Raw genomic sequence first — 13,773 nt, 5'->3', positions numbered from 1 at the left:
AGGGAAAAAATGAAAAAGCAATAGAAACTTTCACCAGGCATGACCAAAACTACCACTAAGCTTTTCTAGAACTGCAGTTTCCCCAAAACTTTCCTCAGAATTCTCCCCAGGACCCACAAAAGGAAGGACTTATTTCACACAGAGTAATTTAATAACTGGTGGAATTCACTGCCACAGGATGCGATAGAACTTCTGCTTCCTTTAAAAGAGGATCAGACACATGCATAGAGGAAAAGTCCACCAAAACTGTGAGCCACACTGACTCAACAGAACCTCGACATTCAGAGGTAGGGCCTCCCGAACACCAGTACTGGATCCCTGCTTGTAGGCCTTCTTGGGAGCATTTGGTTGACCACTGTGGGAAAGAGGATGCTGGATCACATGAACCAGCAGACTGATGGTCCAGCAAAACTGGATCATCTATTTTTCACGCTTCTTCAAGCCTTCCCACCAGCCACCAATCTGAAGATGAGTTCTGTGGAACTTGAAGGCTTGTTCACTCCTTGATCACGTTTGAGCCGGTTCTGCTAAAAGGTATTCCAATGCTACAGCTGCTTAAGAAGCTTTTGTTAACTAGAGAAGCTCATATTTCACATGGCGGTGGAGTTCTTCTAGGTGGGCTCAGTGGCTCACTCATAAAAACCACTGGTGAGGTACAGGAAATAATAATGTTTAATGTAGCAACAGATTATTAGCTCTCCTCAGCGTGCCGTTTAATAGCACTACATGGCTTGTTTCGGGGAGGAAGGAACGCCTCGCAGGCATGAAGGAGACGGCAGGAGTTCTTCTCGCTTCCATTTTTAACTCCTCTCTTCACCACTGGGAGACTTTAACCTCACTTCCTCAGTCACATCGGAAATCGTTTCTATGCCCACGACTACTAAACCGTCTCCTCGTATCCCCGTGACTTGATCATTTCCTCATGCTAATGAACCAATTTCTCAGTCAGGAAAGTGCACTTACTTCAGGAAACATCATTATCCATCAGGCCCCTGGCAACGATAAAATGGCGTGTTGCCAGAATCCGCTTACATTGTACGATAAGGAAGGCAATCGGATACAGCCAAGAAACTCTCCTTCGCTAACAGTGCTTCTAGATGGGGCGTAACATCCTGGCAGGCTTGATGGCGGGCAGATAAAATGCCTGCAAGGCAGGGGGAACCCAAGGCGTGCCTGTGAGAGAGAGATCCATACACACAGCGTGAGCCGGAAGGAATGAGTACCCCCTTTGTCTTCAAAGCTGCAGGGAAAAGATCCAAACTGTTGACATCCCGAATCGCCATTTTGGCACAGCCCAAACTATTTTATGTTGTTTATTGATTTGATTTCTATACTGTCATGAACCCCTAGTTCCTGATCCTCGGTTCCCGTCTTTGAGGTTGATTTATTTCTTGATGCTTCCGGATCTCCCTCTGTGTTACGGCACCTTCCCAGGCCCCCCTCACAGAGCGCCCCTCCCATCTCCCATCCCTGCTTGCATTTCAAGGGCCCATCCTGTTCTCACTTGCTTTTCTCAAGGCCACTCTCGCTGGCCACTCAGTCTAAACACCAGATGGCTGCTTTGGCTGTTTTGTCACCGTATAGATCAAAAGGAACCGTCTTGCTCCTTCCCTGTGAATCAATGTTCCCACCAAATGCTGCCCCAATGCCCCACTTGCGTAGCCCGGGTATATATTCTTTACAGCCCCTGACTCAGTTTCTCTGCACCTGTGTGTCTGCACACCTGTGTGTCTGACGCACCGGCACCTGTGCCTTCCCCATCCCCCCTGCGGCCTGACGTTGGCTGCATCGGCCTGGAACAGCCGATTCGGACACCACCGCCTTGCAAGCCCTTGTTTGCAGAATGTCCTTTTGCACAGAATGTCCTTATATATATATAACGAATTATACAGTTAAAGCCAGCACCACTCTCAGTTAAAGCCTGCACCTGACCCTCTTAAATACCCTCCCCTCTGCCTGGCTAACTAAGGGGAGGAGCCAAGGGGATGGATGGAGGCCCATGTCATTTCCAGACATCCGGGGTTTCAACCTTAAGCCTGGTGCAAGAGTAGCATTTTTCAGGCCCTGTGGAACTTGGGCAGCTCCATCGGGGTCTGGATTTCAAAGGGCAACTCACTGCCCCAGGTGGGAGCCAGGACCGAAAAGGCCCTGGCTCTGGTTGAGGCCAGCCAAATATCTTTAGGCCCAGAGATTACCGGCAAATGTTAGCAGAGCACAGTGCTCTCCAGGGGACATAAGAAGCAGACCCTCAGGTACCCAGAGCCAAGACCATTTAAGGCCTTAGAGGTCAATAGTCCTGATAATTCCTAGAGATTTGGGGACAATGCCTGAGGCAGAGTTTGGAAAACGGAGTTCTGGGGGGGTGGGGGGTGCAATCTAGTACCTCATCTACAGTGAACCATTTCCTTCAGTAAGACTTGTCTCTGTAGTCTGAAGATTCATTATAATCCTGGAACAAATATGGAAGTTGGCAAGCCCATCAAGGGAGATGACCCTATCTGACCGCTCTCTGCAAGGGCCTGGCACCTCTAGTCTGCAGCCCTAGATTTGTTAGCCCGCCTGGAGATCTTATGGAATTACAAGTAATCTCCAGTTAGAGCGGTTTCTCAGTGGAACAGGCTTCCTCGGGAGGTGGTGGGTTCTCCATCTTTGGAGATTTTTAAACAGAGGCTGGATAGCCATCCGACGGAGAGGCTGTTTCTGTGAAGATTCAAGGGGTGGCAGGTTAGAGCGGATGAACAATAGGATTGTGCGTGTCCTGCATAGTGCAGGGGGTTGGACTAGATGACCCATGAGGTCCCTTCCAACTCTATGATTCTATGAGAAGACAGAGATCACTTCCCCTTGAGAAAATGGCTGCCTTAGAAGGTGGACCCGATGGCATTATACCTCATTGAGGTGCTTCCCCTCCCCAAATCCTGCTCTACCCCCTAATTTCCGGACATTTCCTGACCCAGAGTTGAAAACCCCAGTCAGTGAGCCCCTTTTCCCTTTGCACGGCACAGGCCGGGCCTTTTCCCTATCTTGCTGCTTATTAGATGAATGTTTTTTTTTACAAGTATTTAGTGTTAAACAAGGTAATTTGACTGTACAGTAGTCCCTTAAGCAACTCAAGGTGTGTGTGCAGAGCTGGAAACATGGGTCTTCTGAGGTAAATGTGTTTATATTGCCCGATGAGCCATTTCAAGGAAGGAAATAGATCATCCTCCAGGCGTCAAAAGACGCTGTTTGTTTGCCAGTTGAGATAGCATCAATGAAGTGTTCCCTTTAAAGGGAACAGAGGGGCATATAAGAAATTTATTTATTTATTTTTGCAAGGGAAAAAGATTCCCTCATCATAAACGGTTAGCCTAGATGAAGGTTAAGGTGAGCGTTTATTTCAGGGACATGTTCATCCACTGGGTTTCCCATTCAAATTAAATCCTTTAGCCCAGGGGTAGTCAACCTGTGGTCCTCCAGAAGTCAATGGACTACAATTCCCATGAGCCCCTGCCAGCAAATGCCGGCAGGGGCTCATGGGGATTGTAGTCCATGGACATCTGGAGGACCACAGGTTGACTACCCCTGCTTTAGCCCACGAAACAGCCTCGACGAGGCTAAACAGAGGTGGTAGCGAGACCTTAGATGAGGTAGCTTTAAGTCCGGGACCGAATGGCTTCCAGACTTGGGAACGCAAAATGAAGGTTGCTGTGACAACTGGCTCTTCCGAATCGCCTCAGAAAGGAGCCACAGTTAAGGGACAGAACTAGGGTTGCCATAGGAACCCTGCATCTTAACCTTGGTGCCTTCCCCTGGCATTTATGGAGAGCCCTGCCTGGCAGCGTTGCAACGCTTTTTAATGCGACTAATGCTGCGATCGCATCATACACGATCGTGAGAACCTGTCAGTGTGGAGGAAGCAACACTCAGAAAATTACAGGAAAGGAGGTTCCAGGGTTTAAAAGCATTTTCTGACAATGAGGGCAGTTGGAAGGTGGAATAGACTGCGTCGGAGGGTGACGGAATCTCCTTTGTTGGAAGCTTTTAGGAGGACATCGGATGAGCACATGTCAGGAGGGTGTCATTTTTAAGTCCCTGAGAAGGGGGGGGGGTCTGGCTTGGACGGCCCTTGGTGGTCTCTTTCCAGCTCTGTGTGATTCTGATTTTAAAAACCTTCAGGAATCTTTTGTAGAGCTCAACTCCACTTTTACGGGGGAAAGGGAGGCGGACACGCATATCCATTCCAGTTTAAAAGCTTTTATTTTCTTGAAGCAGAAGATGAGTTGGTTTTTAAATGTTGCTTTTCTCTACCGGAAGGAGTCTCAAAGCGTCTTGCAGTCGCCTTCCCTTTCCTCTCCCCACAACAGACACCCTGTGAGGTGGGTGAGGCTGAGGGAGCCCTGATATCACTGAAGAAGAAGAGTTTGTTCTCATATGCTACTTTTCTGTACCTGAAGGAGTCTCAAAGCGTCTTGCAGTCACCTTCCCTTTCCTCTCCCCACAACAGACACCCTGTGAGGTGGGTGAGGCTGAGAGAGCCCTGATATCACTGCTCGGTCAGAACAGCCTTATCAGTGCTGTGACCAGCCCAAGGTGGCTGCATGTGGGGGAGCGCCGAATCAAACTTGCCAGATTAGAAGTCCGTACTCCTCACCACTACACCAAGCAGGCTCTTAGGAGGTACCATTTTATCCCCTTTCCACAGGAGCACATCTAAAGCTGTCTTATCCTAAATCAGACCAGTGGTCCATCAAAGTCGGTATTGCCTACTCAAACTGACAGCAGCTCTTTAGGATCTCAAACTGAGGTCTTTCACATCCCCTCCTGCCCAGTCCTTTAACAGCTAGCAATTGAACAAAGCAGAGATTCTTCCATTGACTCATGGCCCCTCCCAGTAGGTCCATACAGCCTACTTTCATCCCTGCCAATAGCCCGATAGTCTCCCCTACAATAGCCTAAAGGACGGTGCTGCATAAGAGCACATTAATGAATCACGATATTACAGCCACATCCCCCCCTTACAAACAGGTCTTTCATATCCTATAACACATCCTTCCAGTAAGCTCTTTGTCTGGACCATAAAATAGAGCACCTTCCCGGAGAAACGCCTGCTAAACCCCATTCTTTATTTTGTGTCCCTTGCTTATATAGAGTTTTCTCTCCAGAAGCAGAAACAGACCCTAAATCACCCTCATTCCCATACTGTTTACTTCCCTTTTGATATCAGTGTGCTATTATGGCTTGCCCAGCCTGAAATGTAATCAGCTCTTTTCTTCCCGACCTCTCCGTTTCCAGCTTCTTTTTCAAATAAGCTCCTGACATCAGAGCTACCTAGGCAAGATTAATATGACTTTCCTACTTAATATAAATCTTTTGATTTGTTGCCGAACTGAGTGTTCTACTACGGCATTGCTATCTAACTGTGAGGGACAATACTGTTTATCATTTTGCCCTGAAAGCAGCCATCCAGACCTGGGTATTATAGCCCTTTGAATTTAGAAACCATGAAATATAAATGTGTTCCTATCAAGAATAAGCATGAATTAAATTTATAACGCGGGCTTTACATCTGAAGTACCTTTTTATATTTACTTTGCTTCCTTAAAAAGAAAGGAGGGAAGAAAAGAAACGTTGAAATAAGCAACAAATTCCAGGAAGCTTTTACGGGGTAAAAAAAAAAAATTAAATGATTCCGGTAATACAAGACACAGTGTGCAAGGTATATAACATGAAGAAAAGGGGTCCATTAATGGTCTGCTGCTATTTACCAACATACTACTTACTGGCCACAATCCAAACGTGGAATCCTGTGCGTGTGAATTTAGCTGTCCCATTTGTGAAAGGGCCACTTTGGAAGGTGGATTCTATGTCATTATACCCCCACTGAGGTCCCTTCCCTTCCCAAACCGTGCCCCTCCCCTCCCAGGCTTCACCCCCAAAATCTCCAGGTATATCCCAACCACAGTTCCCCTCAGAACCAAGAGGCATATGAACAATACTGGTTAGTCTTTATTGAGAAAGAATTTAGGGAGCATCAGAGAGAATTCACAAAACAGGTAAAATAATTCACCCCCTGCTCAATGCAGGATCAGCCCAAAGCTGATTTTCGAAGACGCCATTGCCCCAAAGGGCCAGGTCAGCTATATGCTCAGATCCCCGCTCTCCTAAATGCGTGGGGAAAGTCCATCTTCACTCTGTACCCGTTTGATCCAGGAGGGTGTGAAATGCAGAAACAGTTTGTCTGTTTGTTGTCCAGGTGCCAAAAATAACTACACAGCCACTACACAGCATGTTTACATTCTGAATAAGCACAAGCGGTAACACATTACCATAACAAACCCCGGCTCGGAGGGGATTGATACCAAAATTGGCGTGGCACACGACAATACCAGAATTCATACTGTTTGTGGCACCTTTAAGACAACAACGTTTTATTAGGCACATGGACACACACATGAAGCCACCCTACGCTAAATTTGATTAATTGATTTGATCTATTTATTAGATTTATAGCCCATCCCAGAATGGCTCATGGCGGGTTACAACAATTCATTAAAATCACTCCAGTAAAACCCCAGCTAAAACCCAACAACCAATACAAAACCTACAACCCCCCCCCAAAAAAAAAACGACAGCTGATGCTAACCATCCCCAACCCATTCCCCCTGGACAGAGTTATCATGAGGGTGGGAGTCTGCCCGATGAACTGGTTTGACCTGAGGAGGGGCCTCCGATCTTATAAGAATTGAAGCACCATCAGATTCATTGTAACATTTAGGGCTTTTTATGGTAGTTTGTATTTTGTTGTATTTTATTTTATTATTGCTGTGAACCAATGTGAGACCTTTGAAAAGCGACAGTATAAAAATTAAATAAACTAAACAAACCAATATTTGAAAGCCAGGAAACCAGAAATACTGATATTTTCCAGCTTGTAGATATCCAGATCTGGAAAATACTGTTTTTTCCCCCCGAGCTGCAGGTCCCTATTGCCCTATTGTGAGCCACCGCCACGCCTCCCCCCCCCCAAAAAAAAAAAACAAAAAAAAAACGCTCCACTCTTCTGAGGCTCTGGCTGCAAATCTCCATGAATTCCTGGACTTAGAGCTGTCAGCTCCAGTGAGTTCCATCAAAAGAGAAAGCCCTGGCAACATCTATTAAAAGCGAGTTTCAGAACAAGGCATTCCATTCTCCATCAGAACACTACTTCACATTGCACCAGTGCTCCAGTCGTCTCCCATTAAGCCCCAAACCTGCAAAGCCATAGAATCATTACTGCCACTGCTCCCTTTGTACACAGGCCCACATCTCTCCTCTCCTGCTCTTTAGCTCAGGATCTAGTGAATCTCCAAGCCGCAGGCAGCGAAATTCAGGGACCGGCTTCTCTTCTCGCTCGTGTCTGTCTTCTCGCCTTTTCATCCTGAAGCCAATAGCACTAAATGTGGAACTAATGTGCTGCCAAAATGGTGAGAAAATTTTTTTTTAAAGAGCAGTGGAAACTGTTAAATTATGCAATAGCCTCTCCCCAAGAGATTTGACAGAAATCTTATTGCAGAGTGAGCCTGAAAGTGGAATGGACAAGAAGGAAGACAGGAAGAGCTTTTCGCCGGCCCCTTCTCCTTTTGCCAAAGGATCTTGCATCAATGCAGAGCGGAGAGAGAAGATGACAGAAGAAGTGTGTGGCTTGGAATAGGGCTGCCACCACCACCCATGCTCAAATGGTGGGTTTATTGCCTGACTGCAAACATTTTAAATCCCATGCCCAGCTGTGATTTGGATTGGGACCCACATAGGAAGCAAAGAAGAGAGTTAACCCTTCAGTCCCCAGTGGGTTCTGCTGAATAATAGGCTTCCTGCACAATTTGTATTTAGCACAAGCTTTTAAAGACCACACACACACCATTAAAGCTGCAAGTAACAGAATGGAGAAGATCTCAGTAACAGTGAACATGGCTGAAAGGGTTAAACCCCCTCTTCCCTTCCTGGGAGACTGGGGGCTTGTTTGTGTGTCACTACTGCTGGGGGAGGGAGTGTTTGATTGGGATTCAAAAGACCCGAGTTCAAATCCCCACTCTTTCACAGAAGCTGGCCTTCTGGTTGGCAGGAAGGGAGAAATGTAATGGTAATGCTTGAATGCAATATCTGGAAGTGACATCACATCACTAGCATGATACCAATATGAAGCTCCAAGATTTGAACACAACTCTATGGCCAAACCATAGAGTTTTGCCCAAACCCTAATGACACACTGTCATTTCCAGTATTTGTCAGAAGAGATGTTGCGCTACTGGCATGGCACTATTTCTTCCGTCCTGTCCCCCTCCAGTGGCTGCTAACCATCGGCCAGCGATCCAACTTGGGCCAGTGACCCTCTCTTTGCCTAGTCTACCTCACAGAGTTGTTGTTGTGAGGGTAAAAGGAAGAATTAGGTTGTAAGCTGCTGTCAGTCACAATTAGGAAGGAGGAAATAGGGTATAATTATCTAAATCAGGGGTGGGCAAACTGTGGCCCTCCAGATGTCCATGGACTACAATTCCCATGAGCCCCTGCCTGCTGCATGAAAAATTGTTAAGCCCTTAGGGAGCTGTGAGAAGACTCTGGCACAAGCTAATTGCGAACTTAATTGTGTATATCTTTTATTCTGGTAGTTGACAGGGAGCTATTTAAACTGCTCAGAAACGACACCGGTTTGTTAGTGCAGCGCCTCTGAAATTTCGTTCAAAAATATTATGCTGGCAGAACGAAAGGGGGGGGGGGGAATCCTGTTTCAGCCATCAGGTAGTTGCAGTTTTTGCATAGGAGGTTTGGTTCTCTCTAGCCCAGAAAGAAAGATGGAGCAGGAAATTGCCTGTCGGTGGGTCTCTATTGCATCTCAGTGCGGGGATACGAGTCTCTGGAAGGACCCCTTCCCCTTTAACAACTCCGAAACAATTTCTGGTATATTACTCATCAAAACACTTCCCTCCCAATTTCTCCCATCTCCACGGGAGAGGAGCTCTTGTGAGAAAAGCCCAGGCCTGAACATGCAGAAAGCAAAACCAATAGGAAGACAAAAGACCGGGAGAGGCACAAACAATCTCTTAAGCTTAAACAATTCCAGTAAACCCAAGGGAACACATCTCAGCCTCCCTTGAAATCCCTCTTAAATAGAACTGATTTATAGCACTGCCTTAGGATGGCTACAGAAGACCCCTTTCTAACCACCTTGGAGAGGATGATCCACGGGGATAGCACCTGTGATCCAGGTGCCCTTCAGTGCTCTCAGCTGGAGAAACAACAAAATCAGAGTCAGTCAGGAGAAATTTGGGGGAGGATAGAAGGCAGCGTACAGATTCCTATCTGGAGAGATGGCATGTGAAATATATGATCTTTATATTGTGAAGATCTTTAAAACTTTGAAGAGGCAGCTTGAAGTGACCCTAGAACAGGGATTCCCAAACAGGGACGCAAGGACCACTGGGAGTTCACAAGAGCTCAGGGCAGAGTCTGCATTTACTTTCTTTATTTGTTTGTCAATCCTGTTGAATTCAGATCGCTTTGAACTCGGGTCTTCCTCAAGTCCCTCAACCTATCTTCATAGGGCTTGGTCCCTTGGCCCCAGATCATCCTCGTCGCTCTCCTCTGTACCCTTTCAATTTTATCTACGTCCTTCTTGAAGTGAGGCCTCCAGAACTGCACACAGTACTCCAGGTGTGGTCTAACTAGTGCCGTATACAATGGGACTATGACATCTTGTGATTTTGATGTGATGCCTCTGTTGACACAGCCCAAAATGGCATTTGCCTTTTTTACCGCTGCATCACACTGCCTGCTCATGTTTAGTTTACAATCACCTGTAAAGGCATGTAATTGTACAGCTGTGACATGCAGACACATGGGGCGGCCTTCCAGTCTGGGATGCAAGGCAGAGCAAAACTTCCATGTGGAAGGAGCCTGCTCTTGGGGCAGAGGGAAATTTGGCCGATGCAAGTCAACAAGCCAGAGTGGTAGGGAACAACTGCATTTCTGAATCCCCTCTGACCTCATAGAAATCCTTTAATTTTTATCCTTAAAAAGCCACGATAAAGAAAAGCTTCCCCCGTAGAGTTTCAGGCTGTCATGCAAGGATTAAAGACTCAACAAGCCTGGCAAACAAAAAAGGGGGCTAACATCTATTGGAGCGAAGACCCCCCGGAGGGACCTTGCAGCCTTCCGCAGGCTTCCTTTCTCATCAGACAATCCGGTGATGAACTCCTCGGTGTATTTGTGGTCTTATTAATAGCAATCATCATCTATTCACCGGGTTTAATCATGACTGGGGTCTTGGGGCCTTGCAAATTCCTCCATCTCTCTTGTTTACAAAATCTCTTTGGAACGTTGGCGCGACAGCATAAAAATGCAGACCAAATTGCTCCTTTTAATTGGATTTGTCGCGGCAGGGAGAGGAAAAGCAAGTGGGCAGAATCAGGGGTCGCGGTCTGGTCCAGAAAGGGCTCAGGAAGAGATGCTTAAACATTAAGGCCCACCTCATTGGTAGCTGTGGTGTCACTTGGTGTCACAAGAAGATGTGGCCAATTAGCCAGATTTTTTTAAAGGAAATTACTGGGAACAGCTGAACGGCGCCTGGGGATTTTTGAACTTAACCGTGACACTCAAGGGTGCCATTTTAAATGCAGGACACAAGATTGCAGGGAAGGGAGGGGACACAAATTCACAGCGCGATGCCTAAGTCTTGCTCATTGAGATGAAATTGCCAAAACAGCAGTGTATCCTTCGGCCACTTTATGATCCTCTTTTTTTTTTATTATTGTCGTTTAAAAGATACGTGCTTCAAAATAATTCTGGGGCTATTATCGGCGCACGCTGTGAGGTGACAAAGAGTGCGTAATGAATGCTCCTCTAGCCAGAGGTACTTTTAATTCTCTTATTTCCTGTCTCTGTATCCTGCCTTTCTCCCCCATTGGGGGACTCTGGCCAACCTTTGTCATTCTCCTCTCTAGTTGCCCGGTGGGGGATTGGGGCTTAAGGTAGCCAGGTCCAGCTTGGGAAGCTCCTGGAGATTGGAGGATGGAGCCTGGGAAGACAAGGATCTCAGTGGGGTACAAAGCCCTAGAATCAGGGGTGGGCAACTGTGGTACTCCCGATATATTCATGGACTACAATTCCCACGATCCCCTGCCGGCTGATATTTATGCATCACATTTTTATTCCCCAAAAGTAATTTACTTGACATTCTTCCCTATTACACTGCACCCTGCTCATGCCTTCCTTCCCACCAGCGCACCCATGTGTCTGTGCATCCTTCCCCCGGCCCCTTGTGAGCCCCGTCTCACAGATGTCTGCACCGCCTGCATGCCGTTTCCTCGATGATGCTGGAGGAGAACATTTATTTATTTATTTATTTAGATTTCTATACCGCCCATTTCTTTGCAGCTTTGGGCAGTTTACACAGAACATTATAACATGGCTCGGCGCATGGATGGCCGAGTGCCTACAAGGAAGCGGATGGGGGAATGACAGGCAGGTGGGCCACAGGGGTCCCTTCCAGAGGCCCTGGGCCCCGACACCTGCCCCACTTCTTTGCATGCTGACGCTGGCCCTGCCCAATCACTATACCTGGATCCTTTCGGGAGGAGCCATGACAGTTAGTTTTCTAATATAAACTGGACTTAAATGTATCATGGTGAAGAAATGAACTAGAACTGGTGGAAGGTCAGCTGTAGTTATTCCAGGGGTGAGATCCTTTGGCCAAGACCCAGCAATAATGAGGGCCATTTCGACGTCGTAGACAATCTGCAACACTCCTGAAACCGATCAGCAAAAAGCGCTTCATTTTAGCGCTTTCAGGGGAATCCCAAAAAGTGGATTCACCCTCCGGAAAGCGATACACTCCTGCAACCAATCTGCAACAATAGCGGGAAAGTTCTGTGCGTTACCATTGTTGCGGTTTCTTCAAAGTCCCTCCTCCTGAGCCTGTCCTCCAAACTTCCGGCGAAGCGATCGCCATTTTTTTTTCTCCGAGCCAGCGGGGATAAACGCACCAGCGAGCCTCTTTCTGTTTAGAGGCTTCCCTGGCTTCAGTCCTTCACCTTTAGTCACTAAGCACAAACCACATAAAAGCCCGTTTGCTGAAATAAAGTCCCTTTATTTTTTACACATTAATTCAGCCGAAAATCGGGCCCGTGAGAGGGGGGGGATTTTTTTTTTATCACTCGAGGCAGCGTGGCAACGATCACACGATAAAACGACAGCTCACATTAGGCAGCTGGATGGGTCTCTCCATTGCAAGGAATCTACCCAGATTCGTTGCTATGGGTCTGTTTTTTTTAAAAAAAAACCTTTCTTAAAGGGAGAGGGGCTGTTTGGGAGCATGCTAACGGCTGCCCATTGGCTGCTTGACGGCCAGGGGCGGGACGAGCTTGGCAATAGCGCTTCCTTTCTAGCGATTTCTGCCGAGACCGGAAGCCTGTGGGAAACGCTAAAAAACGCAACTGATTCCACTACAAAGCCAGGTGTGCAAAACGACGAATTCCACTATTTTAAATGGCTATTTTTCATTCAGTGACCAATTTGCAACAAAGATCCCCGTGCGAAATGGCCCCGAAATTTCCCCAGGCCCCTCAGTGTTGCCTGGATTAATGGCTGATAACTTTGTGGATGGATGGAAAGCCATAACCTCAATAGCCCGGGTTAGCCTAATATCCGCAGATCTCAGAAGCTAAGCAGGGTTGGCCCTGGACGGTATTTGAAATGGGAGACCACCAAGTAAGACCAAGGTATTATGCAAGCAACGGCAAAGGCAAACCGCCTCCATTAGAAGAAGAGTAGGTCTTTATACTCTGCTTTTCTCTACCCAAAGGAGTCTCAAAGCGGCTTACAATCGCCTTCCCTTCCTCTCCTCACAGAAGGCATCTGGTGAGGCAGATGGGGCTAAGAGAGTTCTGAGAGAACTGGGACTGTCCCACGGTCAACTGGCAGGCCTCATGTGTCTCAAACTGACTGAAAATCACCTTCCGTTCCTCTTCCCACATCAGGCACCTTATCAGGCAGGTAGGCCAGAGTCCTGAAAGGACCATGGCTGGCCCAGGGTCACCCAGCAGGGTGAAGCACGTGGGACTGAGAGAGTTCTGAGAGAACTGGGACTGTCCCAAGGTCATCCAGCAGGCTTCATGTGGAGCAGCGGGAAAGCAAACTTGCTTCTCCAGAGTAGAGTCCACCACTCTTAACTACTTCACCACACGGGCTCTTAGCCTATCGCTTTTGAAACCCTACAGCAGGGGTAGTCAACCTGTGGTCCTCCAGATGTTCATGGACTACAATTCCCATGAGCCCCTGCCAGCAAACGCTGGCAGGGGCTCATGGGAATTGTAGTCCATGAACATCTGGAGGGCCACAGGTTGACTACCCCTGCCCTACAGGGTCACCTTAAGTCTGCTGCAACTTGACAGCACCCCCCCCCCAAAAAAAAGAAAACCCCAAAGCCCAGCTTTTGCAGAAGCTTCCCTGAGAGGTGTGCCACCTTTGTCATGAACTGGAGCAGTGTGTCTTTAAAAGGCCCCTCTGTGGAAGATTTTCAGCAGGAGGTTTTTATTTAGTTACTTATTTTGGCAAGCAGGTGCAGTGATGGGGAAAGATTTGGCTTTTGGCAGTCAGGCACTTGTTAAAGACACGGAGCATCTGTCTGTAAAAAAAAATACCCAAGCTGACAGGCCTGGTTAGGGGGAATCGGCACAAACAAGGCTAGCGGGGCCGTATGACAGTTCAGTAAAAGACAGGGGCGGGGGATTTGTGCAGGTGACAGGAGCGAGTTTTGTG

Source organism: Paroedura picta, chromosome 6, assembly GCF_049243985.1.
Source record: "Paroedura picta isolate Pp20150507F chromosome 6, Ppicta_v3.0, whole genome shotgun sequence".
NCBI classification, from domain to species: Eukaryota; Metazoa; Chordata; class Lepidosauria; order Squamata; family Gekkonidae; genus Paroedura; species Paroedura picta.
Note: the sequence above shows the minus strand (reverse complement) of the source record.